This window comes from Mauremys mutica, chromosome 1, assembly GCF_020497125.1.
Source record: "Mauremys mutica isolate MM-2020 ecotype Southern chromosome 1, ASM2049712v1, whole genome shotgun sequence".
Taxonomy (NCBI): domain Eukaryota; kingdom Metazoa; phylum Chordata; order Testudines; family Geoemydidae; genus Mauremys; species Mauremys mutica.
This window is the reverse complement of record NC_059072.1, coordinates 2430791-2455358: the sequence shown is the minus strand read 5'-3', so window position 1 is coordinate 2455358 and position 24568 is coordinate 2430791.

Below are 24568 nucleotides of genomic sequence, written 5' to 3'. Positions count from 1 at the left end.
GGGTGGTGTAGAACCTGTGCGCGGAGGGAGGGGCTGGCGGCCCCAGGACGATCCCAGCTGATGCTCGCTACACACTTGGCAGCAGCGGCTGTGCTGCTGTTTTTAGCACACTGGCTCGCTCAGCGCTCGTGCCAGTACGGCTCCTGGAGCTGGAAATTGCACCTTCTGGCTGCAGCGCAGACACCCCCACTTGGCCCAAAGGAGACCAGCAGCCGCTCCGCCTGCTACCTGCCAGTCGCCTCGTGGGTGTCCACACTCTGCCCCAATGACCACCAATTCCCCTTGCCCCCAGCCAGCTCCCGCACGGCCTGCGGACCCAGGCAGGGCTCTGTGAGGCTAACGGGACCAGGCGTTCAGGAGACTGGAGAGGGTGGAAAACAAGATCTCCTCGATCTTGTAATGTCTGACAAGTGGTTTGGCCTGGAAACCTCACAGCTGCTTTAGTCATTTGTCCTCGGGCCTCGGTGGAGTCTCTTTGTGAAAGGCTGGGTGGGGAATACTGGAGCCATTTGCTGCTGCTCTTTGAGCGCACCCGCCTGGCCTGCACGGGGTGAAGCGCTGGGACGGTGGAGAACCTTTGGAGCTCCCGCGGTCCCACAGGCCGGCGCACAGCAAACGTACCAGCCGTCAGGCAGGCGGGCAGCACTTCGCCCCCCTTGGCACCAGGGGCAGCGCAGCCGTGGACCAGCCCCTTTGTAGGTGGGCCAGTTGGTGCGGAGACAGACAAGCTGACACGGTCTAACTGGCAGTGCCTCCCAGGACTGTCCCCCAGCAAGGTCACGCAGGGAGTCGGGGCACAGCAGGGGTTTGAAGGCTGCCATGGTGCGTTCTGAGTCCCAGCCGGGACAGGCAGAAGAGCAATCCTCCACTGGAATGCTAGGGGGCGCTGGGCTGGAGAAGGTGCCATTTTTCAGAGAAGGTGTAAAAAAGAATTCCCGACCCCTCGTCATTAAAGAGCCTCTAGAGGTTTTTTCCTCATGAGTAGGAGCAGTTAGCCCCAGTGCCTGGAGCAGGCGTAGGTAATCCCCCCACCCCGCCCCGCTTCCCTAAAATCCCCCCGCAGGTTCATAAGAACATAAGAACGGCCATACCAGGTCAGAGCAAAGGTCCATCCAGCCCAGTATCTGTCTACCGACAGTGGCCAATGCCAGGTGCCCCAGAGGGAGTGAACCTAACAGGCAATGATCAAGTGATCTCTCTGCTGCCATCCATCTCCATCCTCTGACAAACAGAGGCTAGGGACACCATTCCTTACCCATCCTGGCTAATAGCCATTTATGGACTTAGCCACCATGAATTTATCTAGTTCTCTTTTAAACGCTGTTCAGCTGGGAATGGATGATTCCCCATTCGTGCTCCACATGGACACTTTGATTTGCTGATGGGAAAACCCCATTTCCATTCCCGGAAGAGTCTGATGTGTCCACACACTAACGTCTGTTAGTCTATAAGGTGCCACAGGACTCTTTGCTGCTTTTACAGAACCAGACTAACACGGCTACCCCTCTGATATGTGTCCCCACTGGTTTTCATTCTGGATGGGGATGAGATGTCAAAATGTCGACGCTTTCCCTGGACTGGAGAATTCCAGAGCGTTGCATTTCGACATTTCTCATGAAACGGAGCATTCCGACATCCGGGAACCAGCTGTTGGGTTGAGCCTCAGGGGACTCCCAGGGTGCACTGCAGCAGCTCAGCCCGAGGGGGAGACCACAGTGCATCCAGGGAAATGTAGTCCAGTGGGGAGCAGGACTCACAGCGGAGAACTGGAGCATGAGGGACCTGAACTGAAACTCCCATAAGACACTGCAGCAGCTCAGCAGGTTCTGAAATTAATGTTGATCTGACCCAAAATGTGTCCTTTCTCCCACTGGAAGATTCCACCAAAACTGATCTTTTCCAGAGGAAAAATTTGATTTTGACGAAACACCATTTTCTGACAGGAAAATGTTTCATTTGGAATATTTTACCCGGCCTGGCTATTAAACAGCTGCCCTGTCCCCACTCAGCGGTGGCTCCATTTCTGTGGCACTTGACAGGATGTAACACACTCAGACCTGGTCTACACTAAAAAGTTCAGTTGACCCAGCACATCGCTTGGGAGGGGAGGGGGTGAAAACTCCACGTCCCGGAGTGAGAGAGTGAGAGTGAGCCTGCCTTAACCCCGGTGTAGACAGCGCTAGGGCTCCGGGAGCATTCTCGGGAAGGCAGAGTAACTCCAGCAATGGGAGAACCCCTCCCGTTGGCGTCGGTAGCGTCTACACTGGAGCGCTCAGACACCTAGTCTCCCTCACACCCCGTGACGCTGCTCCACTAGCTGGGGCATACAGGTGGCGATGGCTGAGCTCTAGGATGCCTGGCCTGGCACGCACACAAGCCTCACACTAGCCGTGCAGCGCACGGGGACAATCCGTACAGTCCGAACGGCTGAGAACTCAGAGGTGGCCGGGAACAGGCCGGGAAGGCCAGGGCCGATTCGGCCTGGGGAATGCTCTGGACACAGAGCGCTCTCTGCCGTCCCTGGAGCTGCTTCCAGCACTTCACTCTAGCTCAACAAGAGGAAGGAAATCGAGTCAGGCTGGACTCCCCACTCGTGGTTTTCTTCCCCCTCCTTCGAAGGCAAAGCTCCTGGTGGTGGAAAGTGTCCAACCCTCCATGGAGTCACAGGCCAAGTGTGGTAACAGCGGGCGCTTCCTCCAAGCACCCCGATACGTCCCGCCGTGGCCTTGCGGGAACACCTCCCAGGCCAGTGTCAGCCCAGCCTGTCCTGGGCCTAAGACCCCAGCGGGTTTCATGGGGAGCCACCCCACAGCCATCAGAGGGGCCTGGCTTTGGCCACAGCTGCCCAGGGCTCCATGGATGCCGAAGGCCTTTGGGATTCAGCAGGGTTTGAACTCGCGCGTTAGCCGGCAGCCCGAGTATGGGGACGTGCAGGAGCCCGCGCAGCGGCTGGCTCTGCCTGAGGCGCATTTAGGGCGTGGCTCCCTGGTATCCCTCTCAAGCACCCCCTTGGGGGCAACGCTCCTAGTGCCCCAGGAGCTCCAGTGGGAAGATAGGCTGCAGCACTGGGGCAGTAAAGGGGATCCGTGGGGGCACGTGATGTCCTCGCCCTATTGCTCACTGATGCTCCACTTACCTCCTTTGCAGGGTTCGCTCTGGCACGAAGCAGAGAGAGGGCTGAGGCCCGAGGGCTCCCCAGGACAATGCTACATCCCGGCAGCTCCCTGGCCTGCCTGCTGCGCCAGGGTCGCTCCTAGCACCGAGCGGCTGAGGAAGACGCGTGGGAGAGCGGCTCCTCCAGCCGAAAGGAAACGCGAGCCCCACAGAACCCTGCTCAGGCTCCGGCGCTGCTGATCCTGGCTCATGTTCCTTCCTTCCCCGTGTGGCCAGCACAGGCGTGTGCCCCAGGAACGCTGGGCGGGGAGGACGGAGCCAGCACTGACAGGGAGAGAGGCCTCTGCAGGGCAGCCTGGGAGTGCTCGCGAGGCAGTGAGGGACCTCAGCAGGCGTCTGTCTGCCCGTGGGCACCGGAGCCGCCCACGCTCCCCAGCAGGGCTGTGTGTGGCACAGAGAGGGGCTTGGCCAGTGCCCGGATGTGGGAGCATGCGATGAGGTGCAAGGATAGACAGATGCTGGGCTGTGGGGAGACGTCCCTCCCTGCCCGGAGCTGGCTCCCTGCTCTCTGCCAGCCCCCTGAGGAACACCCCAGCTACTGGGTCTCAAGGACCAAAATGTCACTGACTTTAAGGCCAGCACTTCCCCAGCCTGTGTGCAGCGGCCGCCCCAGTGCTGAGTACGGAGATCACGTCCCTCCTACGGCCTGCTATTGCCCTGTCCACACAGCCCAGCAGCTCATGAACCCTTTAAGACACAGCACGGCAGTGAGAACGACGCGGGGGACAGGATTAGCTCGGATGACCCCTAAGTCCGCTCTGAGTCGCTGCCAGGGGTGTTTGCTCCCCTTCCCGAGAAGTAACATCCTGAGCCACCCCCACCCCCTACACTCCCTGCATCCCCTCCCCCGCCCCCACCGTACCAGCAGCCAAGGGGAGAGATGAGAGCCCCGTTGCTGGGACACGCATGGCTGCACACAGCCTGGAGAACAGGCTGCCGGGGACGTGCTCTGTTAGGGGAGATCTGGTGAAGTAACTTCCCCTCTGCCAGCCGGAGCAGGGACGGGAATCCCGGCCTCACTAGACCCTCCTTCCAGCCCTGCAGATGCCTCCTCTCTAGTCCAATGGTGCCTCTCCCAGGGTCCCACACAGAGCTGGTCAGTGGGTGTCCCCCCCACCCCACACACCCCGTCCCCTGCACACCCCCGCTACCCACAGGCTGGCAAGATCCTGCCAAGTTCTCACTTGCTAGCTCAAATGTTGATGCCAAGCAGATTAAAAACACCAGCCCCAATACAACTGCGCTTCCCCTCCTGGAAGCAGATGCCTGGCAGGCATCCGGACAGCCCAGCCCAGGCCTGCCTTCCATCGGAGCTGTGAGTGCCAGCACTTGGCACCCCAGATGGGCCTCTGCCAGCAGACGGCTTTGCCGGACCAATGGCACATCATTGCCCTTGAATGCATCCATCAGCTCCTCCCTGGCCTGCGATCGACGCTATGCAAAGCCCCCCACCGCCTGGGAACGCCCTCGGGGGCTGGCGTTCCCCGAGGGGCTGATGTGTGCAAAGCTGTGCAATGAGCAGCAGGGAGCAGGAGCTCTGGGTTGCTCAGCCTGCCACGCTGGCGGAGGTACAGAGGCAGCTTGCTCCCGTGCAGCCTAGCATGAGAATCGGCCCGAGGCTGCTGTGCGGTCCAGGCAATGCAACGTGACTCATGAGCCCCAGAGTGGGGAGAGGAGCTGGCGCGATCTCGGTCTGCGGGCTGGCGAGATGCTCAAGTGGAAAAGATTTCCTGGGCGGGCAGTTCTCTGCTCGGGAACTTGGCTGGGGAAGACGCCACTGGAGCAGAGCTCAAAGCCCACACAGGCCATGATGTGCAGCCGTTCAGACGAGGGGAGAAAACCTGGCGCTAGCCAAGCTCCCGTGGGTTCCGGGCACAGCCAGGGGGCAGCGACCTCTTCCCAGCTTGGGCTTTACCATGCAGCCATCCTCCAACAGGCTTCTGGGCCAGCTGCAGCCTGGGTAAGTGGGAGCCACTCATGGGGAAGTCCCTGGGCCAAATTCAGCAGATTCATGTTCATGTTGGGTCAGATTCTGAGCGCCCGCTAGCGTAACCCAGGGACAACGCCATCAAAGCCGAGAGAGATCTCCTACTGGGCCTGATTCTGCTTTCAGTGACACCAGCACACATCTGGAGTAACGCCAGGGACGTCAATGGGCCAGATCCTCAGTCGGTGTGGAGATGACTCTGTTGACTGCAGTGGAGCTATGCCAATTTGCACCACTGACTTCAGTGGAGTATGCCCGTTTACACCAACAGGCGATCTAGAGTGACTCTGGATTTACACCAGCGTAACTGAGATCACAGTCTGTCCCAGCCAATAAATCAAGCTCAGATGGCCCGATTCACCACTCCAACACTCTGGCTTGACACCACTGTGACTCTGCTGACACCAGTGGTGTGGCACTGGGATCAAACAAATACCACTGGGAAACCAAGCCCAGAATTCCCCCGCTTTGTACAGGGTGCCAGGCAGGCCAGAATCAGAGCCAGTGACCGTGCAAAGGGGGTCGTTCCCGCCCCCGGCCCCGAGTGAGTCCATGGCAACTGCTGATTTCCTGGGGCCTGAGATCTGGTGGGGGAGGTGTGAAAGACAGCTAGCAGCCCCCCATCGACCCACCCACGTGCACCAGTGCACTCCCGCTGCTCTGCAGCGCTGCAGGAGACACACTGCAGGCATGTGGCTGCTTTGCATCCCCTCGAGCGGCACAAAGCCGTCAGAGTTTACTGGTGCACTTGGCTTATGCTCACACCCTCCCCAATGCCCTAGGGACAGGTCCAGCCTTGATGTACCTCTCCCTTTGACGCCAACGGGCATTGCACGGGCTAAAGTCGGCCCCTCGGCAGGTACCCCAGGGCCACTTACTTTGCAGCCCTCTCCACCCCTATACCCAATGGCAAACTGACTCCAGTGCTCAGCCACTTACACCCAATTTGGCAGCCAGGGCTTTGAGAGCCACTTGCTACCTGTGTGTTACGTTCACACACACACACACGTCCATGAGCGGCTGGCCAATGCGAAGACAAGCAGCCGACTGTTGCTACAAGCGAATGGGGCTGCCTGTGTTGTTCAGCTTTGTCCCTGGGGCTCTAGGCACCAGGCGTGTCCCTGCGCGTGTCCCTGCTGTGCGGCCTGACATTACCCCTCTGCTGACTCGGGTCCCTTGAACATCCCTGAAGAGGCTGGTTCTCGCCTCACTTCCCCTGTGCGCCCGTCAGCCCGCTGATCTCGCTGCTCTAGGCTGCTGCAAGCGAGAGGTGGGCCAGGCGCTCGGGGGCAGCTGGACAGAAGGTTTCAGCACCGAAGGAGCAGGAGGGATTTTCAGAAGCACCTGGGTGCCTAACTCCCATGGGAGGTGAAAATACCAACAGGCGCCTTTGTGCACCTAAATCCCTTTGTCCATCTGGCCCCGAGTGGTTTCCTCCTTATCATAACGTTTCGAGCTGCGTGAATGATCATTGCAAACAATTCCCACCCCCCATTTTGGAATGGCCCCTCCCAGGAAGTGCTTTGCAGCCACGTGTTTAGCTGCGGGACGTGGCTGATCAGATCACACGTTGGATAAACGTTCTCCATCCAGGACAGAGACAGATGTTCATTCTCCAGTGCGATCTGATTGGCTGTCACACACCCGCACTGGATTTCTGTCCCCCGCCCACGCTGCTGTGTGTGTGCAGCCTGGAGGCTGCTCAGGGCAGGGACTTTATTCCCCTCTTGGCCCTCATGTGCTGGCAATCCCTGTGGCTGCTCACAGTGCTACCAATATGTCGGCGTGAGGACCCGCCCGTCCCTGGTGTCCCCCGGCTTCGCCCCTGGCTTGGCAGCATGTTGGCGAGCTGCAGCGCAGCCGGCAGCACTCACTAAGCACCGGGGCACCCGCCAGATGGCAACCAACTGCAGCAGGCACTGCCAGAGCTGCACCCGCGAACGGAGTCCCGGCTTGTAATACTGGACTGGCCCTCAGCCAGGGGCGGCCACGTGCCCCCCTGCCCCGCGGCAGGCAGGGATTGTGCCTGGATCCCGGGTGGTGAGGGAGCAGAGCATGGGCACCCGCTGGGTTTGCTCGGATCTCACTGCAGGCCTCAACCAAGGCCCGGTGACATCAGTGGGGACTTGCCATGACTTCCGTGGGTTTGGCCAGGCCCGTAGCCAGCAGCTGGGGCGGGGTTATACCAGTGTGGCGTGAATCAGAATCAGGCTCCCGATGCCTGGGCCGTAGCAGGCCTGGCTCTGAGCAGGCTCCTGCCAGTGTAAAGCAGGAGGAATGGGGCTGATGCCAGAGCCCGTCCGGGGTAGAGGGCGGTGCTTAGCCGCCAGGTGCTTGTCCTAAAGGAACAAGTATTCAGCGAAGGGCGTGTGGGCCCTGATTCAGCCAGGTGCATGTCGCTCCGAGCCCCTGGGCCTTTGTCAGCCTCGGGTATCACGACTGCCCACTCACTCGTCGACCCTCGGGCCCCCAAAGTTGGGCCAGGAGCTGCTACGGCTCCAGCTATGGCGTGGAGACACCTCCCTAGCAGCTGTGCCAAGCCACCTCCTGTGTGGCTCAGGCACCCATAGCCCCGAAGAGCGGGTTACCCAGCCCAAAGGCTGCCCCGGGCTGCGGGTGCGGGGGGCTCAGTTTGCTGTGTCACCATCAGGCCACGTCTACCCCACCACCCCAGCCATGGCTGCGGGCGCGGATCGGAGTGCTCTCGCCTGCAGGAGGGAGCGACCGGTGAGGCTGAGGGGCACCAGGATGGAGGAGAGGCTGGAGGAGCCGTGCTAATCTGGGCCGAGCTGAGAGCCTGCGCCCGTGGGCTGGGCCGGTAGGAGCTGGGTTGAGCTGCTCTGGGCTGTGGGTCCTGCTACCACCCTGGGCTGGGTCAGTCTGGGCGGGTGGTCAGGCCAGGCCAGGCGGGGCCGTGCTGAGCTGGGCCGGGGCGGAGACCCTCTCTGCAGAGCTCACACCTTGTGCCTTTCCCGTCGAAGGGCAGGGCGATGCGTGCGGAAGGCTGGTGCTGCTGCAGCAGCTGGAGGTGAAGGAGTTGCCGGGTGTAGCTGGGGCAGGCCGTCCGGATGGCAGGATGGGGAGGGGAGCTTGCGACTCCCATGCAGCTTTCAGATCCGCCCTGTCTGGCCCTAGCTCAGCCCGGAGCCAGGCCAGGGGAAGGGTGCCGGATTGACATCCCAGGCCGGAGAGATCGGGAGATGGGCGAGGACTAAGGGAAACCCAAATGCTCTGTAGCCAGCGGACTGGGCTCTGGCTAGTCAGGAGTTGCAGCCACCAGAGCAGGGCCCTTCCCCGGGTGGGTGAACCTCCAGCCAGTTCCAGACAGTGCCATGCTGCCATGCAGGGGGATTCCTTCCTGACCCCTGCTGTGCATCGCTTCCCAGCCTGAAGCTTGCAGGTTGAGAGCCCGTAGACTGTCCCGGCCCCAGGGCATCAGGTGGTGTCAGGCTGCATAGCAGCAGCTCCTGTGCCGCTCACCTTCTCCAAGCACTCAGCCCCGGGGCCGCTGGGGCATTTCAGCAATCCCCAGCCGGTGCAATGGCCCCTTGGGGCCAGAGGTCAAAGCAGCACTACCTGCACTGGGGGGACCGGTCTGGTACAACAGGCACCTCTGCTCCCCTCTTCCTGGGCTGCAGCAGAGACACTGGTCCAGCAAGCGAGGTGGCAGGGGCACCTTGGGTTCATTCAGTGGATCCTAAGCCACAAGCCTGAGAGGGTCTTGCATGCCTTCCCCCAGGGCCAAGCACCCTGCTTCCCTTCCCCGGCCAGAATTAACCCCACAAACACACGCTGCACTCAGCGATAAACCAACACAAAAACGGCACACGGGACCATGTGGAGGCCCTCAGTGGGGAGTCCCATATCCCCTTCCCCCCAGCAATAAGACAGAGCGCTGAGTCCCCAGGGCTTAGATATACAGAGGGACCCTCTCCAACCCAATGAAGAATCCAAACAGCCCCCAGTCTCCCAGTCCACTGCTCTCTCAGGAGGATGCTAAACAGCAGGCACTGAAGTTCGCTACGAAATGTTTAAATCAGCTGGTTCAGATAACTTCCATCCAAGAGTTTTAAAGGAGTTGGCTGAGGAGACTGCTGGACTATTAAAGTTCATTTTCAGTAAGTTACAGAATATGGGAAGAAAGCTAAGGTGCCAATATTTAAAAGGGGTGTGACGAAGTGCGACTGCTTTTAATGTTCCCTCTGAATACTGGGGGGGGGGGCTCAGTTCCTGACCGACCCTCTGTCGCCTGGCAACTAATGGCCAGGCCCTTCCCCCCTGCAAGGGGATGCTAAAGGTGGGGGAGAACAGAGAGGCCCGGGAAAGGAATGGAGCAGAGGAGGAGGGGCTGGAGTTGGCTGGGGACGGGAAGTGAGGGCAGATGTGAGGTCTGCCTTGCTGGGCCCCAGAATGGACCCAGCTGAGGGGTCCGGTTCTCTGTACCTACAAGCTCTGTTTTAGCCCGTGTTCCTGTCATCGAATAAACCTCTGTGTTACTGGCTGGCTGAGAGTCACGTCTGACTGCGACGTGGCGGGGCAGGACCCTCTGGCTTCCCCAGGACCCCGCCTGGGTGGACTCGCTGGGGGAAGCGCACGGAGGGGCAGAGGATGCTGAATGCTCCAAGGAGAGACCCAGGAGGTGAAGCCGTGTGAGTCTGCTCCAAGGGAGAGGAGGCTCCCCAGAGTCCTGCCTGGCTTTGTGGGGAGCAGCTCCAGAGCATCGTCCGGGGACTCCGTGACAAGGGGTAAATAGGATGACCCAGGGAATTATGGGCCAGTCAGGATGACATTGAGCCCAGGCAAGGTAAAGGAGCAGCTGATACGGGACAGAGAGCGCAGTGGCCCCGGTTATACTGCCGGGGAGCGCAGCAGTCCCAGTTGGTGGGGGTACAGCAGAGTCTTTGCCCGACCCAGAACCTCAGCAGCAGCAGGAAGTGCAAATGCTGCCAGCGGCCCCGCCTCCAGGAAGGAGACGCCAGTGCTTTCAGGTTTACACACTGGACCTGCGGTGGCTGCAAACAGCCCTTTGAATTTGATGCTGCCGCTGTGGGTGGCAACGTGATGGGTGGACGTAGCCTGGGAAGTGAGCAGTTGAGGGTTGCTCCGGCGGGTGGGGCGGGACCACGGGGGCAAACGAGGCGGAGCGCCTAGGTGGAGAAATCCAGGGTGCGGTTACAGGCGCTGCGGTGTGTCAGCCAGCACGTGCTGGGCAATGCTCGAACACGTCTCCCCAGAGGGCCGGGTAGCCGTGCACAGCTGCCTGGGTCCCGGGAAATGGGTCCATGCTGCTGATCAAATGAGCCACCGGAAGGGTTCTGGAGGCATGCGCCAGGCTGCAGGCTGAGGGGATTGGCAGCAGGGGGTGGTGGCTCCCCGATGAGACCAGTTCCAGTGCCCTCTGAGCTGCGTGCGGACTGGCCGAGTGCACAGGTGATGCTCCCGGGCCCAGGCAGGAAAGTCCCGAGTCACCTGGGGATTTGGCCGGGGGAAGGAATACTCCTTCACGCTGCGCTGGGCCACATCCTGGAATTAAGGAATGTGTGATGCAGTTTATTAATATTAATGACTAGGAGCCTGGTTATGGATGCCTGGAAGGATCCTGTGGGTAATGGGCGGGTGTTGATTTTGTTATGGGCACGAAAGGTGGTCAGATATTTCTAGGTAGCCAACAGGGCACATCAAAGTGGCATATAAAAGATTCTGTTTCCTTCCCTTTTTTCAGGTTCCGCTGGCTCGGTATCAGCCGATGCCTGTGCCATGCTCCATAAACCAGTTTGGCGCCCCGGATGGTCTCCTCTTTGAGGATGCCGGTATGAAATGCCGCGCTGGGTACATAAGAACATAAGAAAGGCCGTACCGGGTCAGACCAAAGGTCCATCTAGCCCAGTATCTGTCTACCGACAGTGGCCAATGCCAGGTGCCCCAGAGGGAGTGAATCTAACAGGCAATGATCAAGTGATCTCTCTCCTGCCATCCATCTCCATCCTCTGACGAACAGAGGCTAGGGACACCATTCTTACCCATTCTGGCTAATAGCCATTTATGGACTTAGCCACCATGAATTTATCCAGTCCCCTTTTAAACATTGTTATAGTCCTAGCCTTCGCAACCTCCTCAGGCAAGGAGTTCCACAAGTTGACTGTGCGCTGCGTGAAGAAGAACTTCCTTTTATTTGTTTTAAACCTGCTGCCTATTAATTTCATTTGGTGACCTCTAGTTCTTGTATTATGGGAATAAGTAAATAACTTTTCCTTATCCACTTTCTCAACATCACTCATGATTTTATAGACCTCTATCATGTCCCCCCTTAGTCTTCTCTTTTCCAAGCTGAAGAGTCCTAGCCTCTTTAATCTTTCCTCATATGGGACCCTCTCTAAACATGGGCTGGTTCTCTGGAGAGCTCTGTGCTGGTTAGTCGTTGTGGGGAGGAGAATTGTCTGGGTTCTGTGTAGTGATGATTGGATCGATGCAATTCTCTTGTAAATCACGCCAAGCCCTTAAAGAAAGCGCAGCGTTTCTGGCAGAGCCTCCTGTGGGGAACAGCCTGTGTGAACTGATCACTCAGCGGCTGGCGAGTGTGAAACAGGCGGCGTCACGTTTTGTCAGGGCTACCCAGCGCACCAGCATCTCCCGCAGCACCCCCATGGTGCTCGGTAACCTCCATGGAAATGTATCATTTTCTCCCAAACAGTTTCCGTGGCCTAATCTCCGTCGCCGGCCTCCAGTCAGTCAGGTCTGGGAACTGCCTGCAACGTGGAAACAAGCAGAACTGGAAAGATCTGCCGAGGCGGCTGCGTCTCCTGCAGAAGAACCCGCCCTGGAGGAGGGGGCGGCGCGTGGGGACTGGGAGATTAACCAGCTGGGTGGCCATTCAGATCCGCCGCTTTCCAGAGCCTGCCTCCAAAAGGGCTAACGGACAGGACTGCGAGCAGGGTCAGGTGGCCCCACAAGACTTGGGCCCCCTCATCTCGCAGTCTGAATCTCTTGTGGAGCTGAGCCCATTTTCACCCTGGTTACCTGGTCCTTGTGTTTTGCTAGCACCCACCTGTGCAGCTGTGTCCATGGCGCCCCTCACGCTGGTATCTGGGCTCCTTCCCAAACCAAGGCCCAGCTCCTCCAGGCCCCTCCTGCAGCCATGTGTGTGTGTGTGTGTGTGTGTGTGTGTGTGTGTGTGTGTGTTGTGTACAGACAAAACTACACAGGATCTTTTCAGGGGGCAAGACAAAGATGCCACATTTATTATGATAACAATTTGATCTATGGCCAGTTACTAATATCTTAATCCTTATACACACATTATACCTAATACCTATAGACACAGACACACAGACACACACACACACACACCCATCAGATGTTCTGCAGCTGCTGCATAGTTCCCAGTCCTGAAGATAGCTTGAGTTCGTGGCTTGAGTTTGCAGCTTGGGTTCGTAGCTTGTGGCGGTAACTGGCCAGGAAAGCCGGGCACAAGGACGAGCTGGGTCTCTGTTGGGCAGGCACCGATGCCCTTCCATGTTGGCAGCAGAATGTTACCCTCCAAAGTCTCCCATCTCACCCAGCCTTTTTGTAGGCTTCAGTTTGAATCCAGAGTCTCTAGGTCTTGCTGTGTCCCGCTGCCTCTGGGTTTGGTGATCGATCACCCTTCAATTGCAGGCGACTTTCAGCCTGGGACCTGGCTTTGATCTTCCTTCTATTGCACCTTTTCTTTTTAGGGTGGACTCTGCTTACGTTGTTAGGGCTCTTGTCTGCATCTTCAGCCGGTGGGATTTGCACTCTATTTCATCAGGACAGGCTGGGGCTGGAGGTTGATTCCATCACCCATCCATACCGCAGTCACACAGCTAAACTAAACTAATAAGATTACAGCAGGGTTTGCAAAAATGAAGGTTGGAGGAAGCTTTTACAAAATGGAGTGAGCGTTTTAAAATGGGGTTTGAATTACAACATGGCAAACAGTGAACAGAAGTTACAATGACAGGTTTCAGAGTAGCAGCCGTGTTAGTCTGTATCCGCAAAAAGAACAGGAGTACTTGTGGCACCTTAGAGACTAACACATTTATTTCAGCATGAGCTTTCATGAGCTACAGCCCACTTCTTCGGATGCATAGAATGGAACACACAGACAGGAGATATTTATACATACAGAGAACATGAAAAGGTGGAATATGCATAACAACAGGAAGAGTCCAATCAACTGAGATGAGCTATCATCAGCAGGAGAAAAAACACTTTTGAAGTGATAATTAAGATGACCCATAGAAGGTGTGAGGAGAACTTAACATAGGGAAATAGATTCAATTAGTGTTAGTGTAATGACCCAACCATTCCCAGTCTCTGTTTAAGTCTGAGTTAATTGTATCTAATTTGCATATTAATTCGAGTTCAGCAGTTTCTCTTTGGAGTCTGTTGTTGAAGTTTTTTTGTTGCAAAATTGCCACCTTCAAGTCTGTCACTGAGTGGTTAGAGAGGTTGAAGTGTTCTCCCACTGGTTTTTGAATGTTATGACTCCTGATGTCAGATTTGTGTCCATTTATTCTTTTGCATACAGACTGTCCGGTTTGGCCAATGTACATGGCAGCATTGCTGGCACATGATGGCACATATCACGTTGGTAGATGTGCAGGTGAACGAGCCCCTGATGACGTGGCTGATGTGATTAGGTCCTATGATGGTGTCACTTGAATGGATATGTGGACAGAGCTGGCATCGGGCTTTGTTGCAAGGATAGGTTCCTGGGTTAGTGTTCATGTTGTATGGTGTGCGGTTTCTGGTGAGTATTTGCTTCAGGTTGGGAGGCTGTCTATAAGCGAGGACTGGCCTGTCTCCCAAGATCTGTGAGAGTGAGGGATCATCTTTAAGGATAGGTTGTAGATCTTTGACGATGCGCTGGAGAGGTTTTAGTTGGGGGCTGTAGGTGATGGCTAGTGGCGTTCTGTTATTTTCTTTGTTGGGCCTGTCCTGTAGTAGGTGGCTTCTGGGTACTCTTCTGGCTCTGTCAATCTGTTTTTTCACTTCAGCAGGTGGGTATTGTAGTTTTAAGAATGCTTGATAGAGATCTTGTAGGTGTTTATCTCTGTCTGAGGGATTGGAGCAAATACGGTTGTATCTTAGAGCTTGGCTGTAGACAATGGATCGTGTGGTGTGTCCTGGATGGAAGCCGGAGGTATGTAGGTAAGTATAGCGGTCAGTGGGTTTCCGGTATAGGGTGGTGTTTATGTGACCATCGCTTATTAGCACAGTAGTGTCTAGGAAATGGACTGCTTGTGTGGATTGGTCTAGGCTGAGGTTGATGGTGGAGTGGAAATTGTTAAAATCACGGTGGAATTCCTCAAGAGCTTCTTTTCCAAGGGTCCAGATGATGAAGATGTCATCAATGTAGCGCAAGTAGAGTAGGGGTGTTAGGGAACGAGAGTTAAGGAAGCGTTGTTCTAAGTCAGCCATAAAGATGTTGGCATCCTGTGGGGTCATGCGGGTACCCATAGCAGTGCCACTGACTTGAAGGTATATATTGTCCCCAAATGTGTCCCCAAATGAGTCAGGCCCAGGGCTCTGCAGCACGCACACTCGCCCCCACCCCGACCCCCAAGAGCTCACACCTTAACCCCCCTGGAGCCCCCAGAAGCAACACCTGCTCCAGGGACCACAACCACAGTCACCCTCCTACACCTGCCCAGCCGCTGCCAGAGCACGGCACAGGGTGGGAACATCAAACTGAGAGATCTGAGCAGAATTGGGGGCAGGCCCCCCAGGCCTGGGGCCTCCACCCTCTGTAGACCCCTCACAGCAGCAAGCAAGGGAGCGGGAGGGGGCATCCGGGTCTGACTATGTCCAGTCACCCCTCCCCAAGCCCCAGATCTCTCCCGCAGCCTCCCCATGGTGCATGCCCTTCCCAGAGCCGGCTGGGGAAGAGCAGGGAAACGCAGAACCTCCTTGCAGAGAAGAGAGAAGCTAAACACCCTCCCAACGTCCCAGTCTCCAACCACCTGCGAGGAGTGGGGCAGGCAGGCACCACCCCGAACAGCGAGGCACAGGTGGGGAGCAGGCAGGGCCTGATTTGCTCTGCAGAGCTGACCAGGGATGTTTAAGGACTAAACGGCAGCACAGGTATTGGCACCTGAGATTTGATTCGTCCATGAAAAGCCCGTTATTCCGATACTAGATCCCCGGGCGGGACGCAGAGCTGCCTGCTGTGGGGAGCCAGCGTTTAGGGAATTAGCCAGTGCGCTCAGAGCCAGGGAAGCATGGAAGGGGAGAAAGGGAGCCCGGGAGGAAAGCAGGCGTGCAGGAGGCCATTTGCAGAGCGCGCATTCTCAGTAGCCTGCCTTTCTCGCCTCTGCACTGGGGGCTGGCCAGGCAGATCCGAGCTGACGTCCGTCTAGCCCAGAGTCCTGCCTGGCCAGGGGATGGCGTGAGTGAGATCCCGCACATGAGGCCTCGTCTGGAGCTCTGAGGCAGGAGGTTGAAGATCCCAGCCAAGAGCACCTGTTACCCCCACTCTCTAGGGCACCGGCCTTTGCCCAGCTCCGAGGGCTCAGGGTGTAACCTGCGGGTCTGCAGGATCTTTCTACCAGTGAAAGAGCCTTACCCAGTACTAGCAGCAAAGAATCCTGTGGCACCTTATAGACTAACAGACGTTTTGCAGCATGAGCTTTCGTGGGTGAATACCCACTTCTTCGGATGCAAGAGTGGAAATTTCCTGGGGCAGGTATATATATGCAAGCAAGAAGCAAGCTAGAGATAACGAGGTTAGATCAATCAGGGAGGATGAGGCCCTGTTCTAGCAGTTGAGGTGTGAAAACCAAGGGAGGAGAAACTGGTTCTGTAGTTGGCAAGCCATTCACAGTCTTTGTTTAATCCTAAACTGATGGTGTCAAATTTGCAAATGAACTGAAGCTCAGCAGTTTCTCTTAGAAGTCTGGTCCTAAAGTTTTTTTGCGGCAGGATGGCCACCTTAAGATCTGCTATTGTGTGGCCAGGGAGGTTGAAGTGTTCTCCTGCAGGTTTTTGTATATTGCCATTCCTAATGTCTGATTTGTGTCCATTTATCCTTTTCCTTAGAGACTGTCCAGTTTGGCCGATGTACATAGCAGAGGGGCATTGCTGGCATAACTGCACACCGCACCATAGTAACTCTAGCTCAGGAACCAATCCATGCAACAAACCTCGATGCCAACTCTGCCCACATATCTACACCAGCGACACCATCACAGGACCAAACCAGATCAGCCACACCATCACCGGTTCATTCACCTGCATGTCCACCAATGTAATATACGCCATCATATGCCAGCAATGCCCCTCTGCTATGTACATCGGCCCAGCCCGGGCACTGACGTGACCGCCGAGCCATGGCCCCCAGGACTTCCAGTGCAGACGTACCCACGGAGCTGATCTAGCGTAGAAGCGTCTATTATTTTTTGAGTCTCAGGGGGCAGCTGTGTTAGTCTGTACCCACAAAAACAACAAGGAGCCCGGGGGCACTTTAAAGACTAGCAGATCTGTTAGCCTTGAACGTGCCACCAGACCCCTTGTTATTATTTCTTGGAAACTTCAGACTGGAACTGATTTCTGGGCATCCACGTTTACCTGTTTTAACCTCGTCAGGGACTCCCTGGTTTCCTTTTCCTACGCAATCCACCCCTAGATCCTTTCCTGGCTACACGCGGTGTCCTTGGCGTGAGCTCTCCGGTGGGGTACGTGTCGGGTCCCTTGGGCCTGGGAGGAACCTGACGATTGCTGTGATCCTCGGCGTAAGGGCCCCAGGCTCACCGGGGTGCGAGGTAGCTCGATACCCACGGGGACTGTCTGTGACAGCGCGGTTGTTACAGAGCCTGGAAGCACAGAACTCACGCCCGGCTGGGGTTCATGCCCTGCTCCCTGCCAGGCTGCCCTGGGGTTGCACCCGCGCTCATGAGCCGCCGCCGCCCAGCATGACCCCGGGGGTGGGGAGACGGCTGCCTGGACGGGACAGACGGACGGATGGGTGTTTCTGGGGCTGGACGGACAGATGGACAGACGGGTGTTTGTGGGGCTGGACAGACGGACGGGTGTTTCTGGGGCTGGACAGGACAGACGGACGGACGGGTGTTTGTGGGGCTGGACGGGACAGACGGACAGACGGGTGTTTCTGGGGCTGGACGGACAGATGGACAGACGGGTGTTTGTGGGGCTGGACAGACGGACGGGTGTTTCTGGGGCTGGACAGGACAGACGGACGGACGGGTGTTTGTGGGGCTGGACGGACGGACGGGTGTTTGTGGGGCTGGACAGGACAGACGAACGGACGGGTGTTTGTGGGGCTGGACGGATGGACGGGTGTTTGTGGGGCTGAATGGACAGACGGACGGACGGGTGTTTCTGGGGCTGGACGGACAGACGGGTGTTTCTGGGGCTGGACGGGACAGACGGACGGACGGGTGTTTCTGGGGCTGGACGGGACAGACGGACAGACGGGTGTTTGTGGGGCTGGATGGACAGATGGACAGACGGGTGTTTGTGGGGCTGGACGGACAGACGGACGGACGGGTGTTTGTGGGGCTGGACGGACAGATGGACAGACGGGTGTTTGTGGGGCTGGACGGACAGACGGACAGACGGGTGTTTCTGGGGCTGGACGGACAGACGGACGGACGGGTGTGTGTGGGGCTGGACAGACGGACAGACGGGTGTTTCTGGGGCTGGACAGACGGGCGGACGGGTGTTTCTGGGGCTGGACGGGACAGACGGACAGACGGGTGTTTCTGGGGCTGGACGGACAGACGGACGGACGGGTGTGTGTGGGGCTGGACAGACGGACAGACGGGTGTTTCTGGGGCTGGACAGACGGACGGACGGGTGTTTGTGGGGCTGGACGGACGGACGGGTGTTTCTGGGGCTGGACGGACGGACGGGCGGGTGTTTGTGGGGCTGGACGGACAGACGGACAGACGGGTGTTTGTGGGGCTGGACGGACAGACGGACGGGTGTTTCTGGGGCTGGACGGACGGACGGGTGTTTCTGGGGCTGGACGGACGGACGGGTGTTTGTGGGGCTGGACGGACAGACGGACGGACGGGTGTTTCTGGGGCTGGACGGACAGACCCTCCGCACACAACCAAGGCGGTTTATCCCCCGTGCCGTTCCCCTAAGCCCTGCCCGGGAGCATCCCCCGGCCGCCCTGGACCACAGCAGCCCCGTCCTCGGTTGCACTCCCGGGCTCTCCCGGCGGCGGACCGGGCCACGGCCAAGTTCAGCGCCAGCCAACGGCGTTAGAGCGACACCCAGTGGCCACGCTCATGAACTGCACCCGTGTGGATTTGATGGAGGAGCTCGTGTGCTTTGTAGGCAGTTGCTAGGCTGCGGGAGTGGGGAGATGCTGGGGTGTCACCCAGGACTCCCCATTATTCCTCTGTATCAGGCCAATCTACCCGTAACATGGAGGAGAGGGCGCCCCACATCCACAGCTGGCACGGCTCCTGCCAGAGGCTGCAGGAGTTGAACATTCGCCTCTGCAGAAGAGCAGCCCGTGGGACACAGGATAAAATGTCCCTCCAAAGAGAAATTCCCAGGTTTGTGGCCTGCTGTGCCTGCCTGGAGGACACAGCCTACTACTGCTACCACTCGATGGAGCCGCTGAGATGGCAGAGCGCTCTGCTATGGAGCTGAAGGGCCAAGTTCAAACCCCACAGGTGACCTATGCCAGCAGGGTTGCCATGGGCATAGTCTTCCCTCTGAATGAGTGAGCCAGCCCCTCGGTACGGAGCTAGGGGTCCTGCGCTGATGCAGGCGCAATCAGAGAGGTCTCGGGGCACTCCAGGGAGACGGCTGAGCTGTGAGGTCCCAGAGCTCACGGAGGGTCTGGTTCTGCCTTCCACCCAAATGCCCAACAGACAGTCAGTTCCAGGGAGGCTCCTGGAGGAGAGGGCCGGCTGTCCCCTCTCCACTCTGGGGGAGAAATGAGCTGAGCTGGTTTAAACCGCCCCACCCATCCCTGCTGGGTCCCGGAATGGGTCAGCAGCACCTCCTGACCCACAGCACTGAAAGCGGCCGGCCTGGGTGTTTGCCCTCCCGCCATGCTGGCTCTGTGCTGTACCCAGCAGGGAATGGAGCAAAAAGCAGGTGCTGCGGGAGTTGTTAGATAGATTGGACCCGCTGTACGGATAAGGCCTTTGTCTGCAGCACAGGCACCGACGTCCCCTTTGCCTGGTGGGTGCTCGCCCCCCCCTGGCCCTGCTCTTCCCACCCCTGCACTGCCCTCGCCCCGCCTCCTTTCCCCAAGTCCCCATCCCTCCCCCGCCTCCTCCCCTGGGTGCGCTGTGGCCCCGCTCCTCCCCGTCCTTCCCTGAAAGTCCAAAGCGCCGCCAAACAGCTGTTAGGCAGCGGGAAGCGCTGGGAAGGAGGGGGAGGAGCCGGGATGCGGCACACTGAGGAGAGGAGGGGGCAGGGGATCTTGGCTGCCAGTGGGTGCAGAGCACCCACTAATTTTTCCCTGTGGGTGCTCCAGCCCCAGAGCACCCACAGAGTCGGCGCCTATGGTCTGCAGCCATATTGCAAGGCCTAAAGCCTATGGCCTTCGTCTGCAGCCAGATCAAAAGAGCAGCCGAGCAGCAGCCATGAGCGGAGAAGCAGGAAGTCACCTCCTCCCGTCCCATCCACATGACATTAAAGCAATGTCATATCGGGCTGTGAAGAAGGACCCCCCGTCCTAATGGCCCCCACTATCACCAGGTACAGAAACAGAGCTTAAGATGGTTAAAGAACACGTAGTCTGACAGCATCTGTCTGGCAAGAAACCACTTCTCAATGGGTGTGGTTGTGAAATCCTCATTTCTTTCATTATGGTCCCCACTTCCCTGGTGTTTATCCGTCTGGTTCTTTAGTTGTTTCTGTCTCCTGTGTAATTCATTTTGCTGGGTGTAAATGAATGAAGGGGGTGGGGTAGGATCAGTTGTTACACGGTGTTGGGATTGGTTAGTAATAGTTTAGTCTAATGATCCGTCCAGGTGCAGCTAAGCAGGACTCAAGTTTCACTATATAAACTGGTGTCCAAGAGGAAGTTCTTTGGAACCAACTCCAGGCCACAGCCCCAAAGATCAGAGCTGCCAGACCTCAACACCCTGCCAATGACACCGGATTGGGGAAGGGGGTGGGTACTTCAGTTGACCAGGTTAGTTACACCCTGAGCCCTATGGATTGGGTACGGGCAGGTGCTTTTCGCCTGGTGTGACGAACTGGGAATGTTCTTAATGTTTGCTCTGAATACGGTGTTGGTGCCTCAGTGTCCCCTCTGCAGTTCTTAATATCTAGGTGGGGGGAGAAGGGGGTGTGATTGCTGCAGAGCAAGGGGCCAGTGCACCTAAATGCCTGACACTCTGTCTCCTAGCAACTGATGGCCTGGGCCCCTCCCCTGCAAGGTGCCAACTGAAGGTGTTGGAAACAGAGAGGTCAGGTGACCTCCTGGCCCGGGAAAGGAGCTGAGCAGAGGAGGAGGGGCTGGAGGGAGTGTCAGTCTGGAGCTGGCTGGGGACGAGGAGTGAGGGCAGACGTGGGGGTCTATCTCGCTGGCCCCCAGAATGGACCCGGCCAAGGGATCTGGTTCTCTGTACCTACAAGCTCTGGTTTAGACCCTGTTCCTGTCGTCTAATAAACCTCTGTGTTACTGGCTGGCTGAGAGTCACGTCTGACTGCGCAGTGGGGGTACAGGACCCTGTGGCTTCCCCAGGACCCCGCCTGGGCGGACTCGCTGGGGGAAGCGCACGGAGGGGCAGAGGAGGCTGAATGCTCCAAGGAGAGACCCAGGAGGTGAAGCCGTGGGAGCTTCTTGCCCTGCAGACAGGCTGCTCCAAGGGAGAGGAGGCTCCCCAGAGTCCTGCCTGGCTTGGTGGGGAGCAGTTCCAGAGCAGCGCCCGGGGACGCCGTGACACCTGGAGCCCCATGAACTGGGGAAAGGTGGGTGCCCTAACGTGTGCCGGTAACACCTCCACCACCTTGCAATCGCTCAGCAGCCTGCAGCCGGCTCTCTTCCCCGCCGGGCTGGGGCTAGACCCAGAGTCACTGGGTGCACTGGTTTCCCTCTAACGTAACCAGAACAGCCCTCCCTGAAACATGCCAGGAGAGAACCGCCAGCCCCGAGCAGCACGTCTGTCTCAGTGTCTCAGCAGAGCTCCCTAAGGAAGGCCTGGCCATCACCCCACACCAGAAGGGGAGGGCTCTGGTCCCCCCGTACAGAGCGTGGGATCAGAGTCTCTGACGCGTTCCCGAGTTCCAGCCCAGCCCCCATGTGCCCCGTCAGCACGTTACAGCAGCTCTCTGCCCAGCGGGCTGCCTGGCTGCGAGGGGTTCACAGGGCCGCCCTCCGGGCAACAGAACCGGAAGATAGTCGCCAGCATGAGGCCAAATCCTGCGTGAGTCACTCAGAGGATAGTTCCAGGGACTTCAGGAGCATCCCTCAGCTGGGCCAGGTGTGACGAAGTGGGAATGGTCTGGCTGTGTTCTGTGAGTGCTGAGTGGGGAGCATTGACCTGGGAAGGGTGCAGGGGGGTTGCGCTGGGACTGGCTGCACTGGGGAAGGGAGGACACCTGAGCGTGTAACCTGAGAACCAGGAGGGGGGTTGGAGGCCAGGTGACACCTCTGCCCGGGACACTGGACAAAGGCTGGGGGAGGAGCCGGGGGGAGGCTGAGTGAGAGGCTGGGGGGAGTTTCAGTTTGGAGCTGGCTGGGAAAAGCGAGGGGAGCCCAGATGAGGCTCTGGCCTCCCAACGGGGCTCTGACCTCCCTTCCCCCACCCCATGGACCTAACTGAGGGGGTCCTGTTGTCTGAACCTGCAAGACCTGTCTGGGACTGTGTTCCTGTCATCTAAATAAACCTTCTGTTTTACTGGCTGGCTGAGAGTCCCAGTGAATCGCAGGGAGCCAGGGGTGCCGGGCCCTGACTTCCCCACACTCCGTGACACCACGTGAGCAGGGTTGTGAGGTTGCACACACAGGCATGCACACACTCGCACACACGCTCGTGCACCCACACACACATGCGTACACACAGGCATGCACACACACTCGCACACACACTCGTGCACCCACACACACATGCGTACACGCATGCAATGCACACACACACACACACACATGCACATCCATGTGCACACACCCACACACGTGCACTCCAGCTACTCCAAAGGGTGACATTAGGCCCAGTCCAAGCACTAACAGGGAAAGCCCCTGGCCGTTCTACCCCTGTCTGCATCAGCTCATTCCTTGTTCTTCTCTCCAGCTGGATTTGCTCTTCTGCCTGTCCCCCATCTCCACTCGTTCACGTGGTTCCCCATCACCCGCTGGCGGAGGGGGGAGCTGCTCTCGCATTCAGCGCCAGAGCTTGGAGCCCCCCACCCTCAACTCCTCTGCTAAAAGCGATGGTGGGTCCAGTCGGCCTCGCCCTGCGCTCTGGGTTCTCCCACAATGCTCCCAGGGAACACAAGTGATGGCTGCCACAGTGAGTGCGGGGGGGACACCTGAGAACCTCTGAAGTTAAAACTCCTCCACACCCTCGGAAAAGCACCAAAATAACCCAGGGAGATGACGGGCGTGAAAAGGGCTGAGTGGATTGGCATAAAGCCTGATTGCCCCCGGCCTACGGCTTCTAGCCCCCTGACAGGACGCGCAGTCTGTGACAGAAGCCCGGCACTGACACCTGACAGCCCAGCAGCATCCTCAACCCAAGCCGAGCCCCACGGCAAAGCTACCAGGAAACCAGACCTCTGCTTTGGAGCAGTAGCCAGACAGGATAAAAACTCCCTGCACACCCAGGCAGCGGCACAGAAAGCCCATGGAGAGCGGCAGTTCGTTTAACTCTCTTTTGTCGAGCAGCTAAACGATACCCGTCAGGGTCTGTTGCACACGCGTTTTCTAACAGCCAAATAATGACATTTTAATTATCGAATTACAGTGTGCAGACACTGCCCAGAGATCATTGCTTCGTAGCTAACGCTGAGATGGCACCAGGCTCTATCTTCCAACAGCTCATCCTCCCCCAGATTAAGCACATAATGTCTGTGGTGACACCCTATCATTGTGATATTCATTGCCTTAATGCAGCTGGCTCCCGAATCCATACCAGAGTTATGAGAGAGACATAGTTATGAGAGCGATCGTGTGACAGAGAACACAAGGGAAGAGGGCAGAGTGAAGATGATTGTTGGAACAGCTGTGCTAGTTTTAGCGTCTAGATTTCTATCAGAGAAAGAAAACTGGGGACATGTGTAACACAGCCCACGTGCACAATAACTTATCTCCAGACTTTTTCACGGGTAGGATTTTTAACCGTTTTCCCCCTAATATTTAATTCTTACTATAGCAACCATCACTTTACAGGTTAACACAGTTTTTGTCTGGGAATTTCCTTGGTTGTTTCTTTTGAACAATAAGGCACATCACGGCATAACTGGGTCTCCTTCAGAGTTTAGAAGTCTGCATGGACCCCTGCAAATACTGGATTGCAGCACAGAAAAGAAGGGGCCAGAGCCTTGGTGGGTGTCAATCAGCAGACCACTGAAGTCAACCAGAACTTTCTGGGGAGCGAGCCAAAGCCCGTGGGATAGACGCCCCAGGAATTACGAACCATCACACACATCGCTGCCTTGTGCTCTTTGTGAAAAGTGCATTTCTCTGGCCTTGCCTTCTCTACCCAACATGCGGTAACAGACTTCCATAGCCTCTGCATATGGGGAGAGGATGGGCAAAGTCACACGGCTCAGTACCACGACTGGAAGGTGCACAGATACTGTGGTGATGAGCAGGGTATAAAACCCACGTGAAACAGAGCAGAGCTGCATCGATTCCCACCGGCTGAGAATCCAGCCCTATGTCTTTCTACGCTGAAGTGTCTTGTGCATCGTGCAATACAGCCAGGCGAGCCCATCAGGATCATCTCGTCTGACCCTCTGTGTCACACGGGCCAGAGACCTGCCCCACAATCACTCCCCGAGCAGAGCTGTGAGAACAACAGCAAGCCTTGAGCTAAACATTGTCAGGGCTGGAGAATCCATGACCCTTGGTAAGTTATTTCAATGGATAATGACTCTCGCTGTTAAAAATTGACACATTATTGCCAGTCTGAATTTGTCTCACTTCATCTCCCAGCCACTGGGTCGTATTAGACCTTCCTCTGCGAGACTGACGAGTCCAGGATCGAATACTTGCACCCCGACCCCAGGCAGGTACTTACGGACGGATCCAGTCACCCCTGAGCCTCCTCTTTGTTAAGCTAAGGCCGGCGGTTCTCAGACTCTGGGTCGGGATCCCAAAGTGAGTTAATGGGGTTATAGGGCTGGTGTTAGAGGTGCAAGGGCCCGGGGCCAAAGTCGAAGCCGAACGGCTTCAGCCCTGGGGGCAGGGCTCAGGTTACAGGCCCCCCTTCCCCCGGGTGGTGGGGC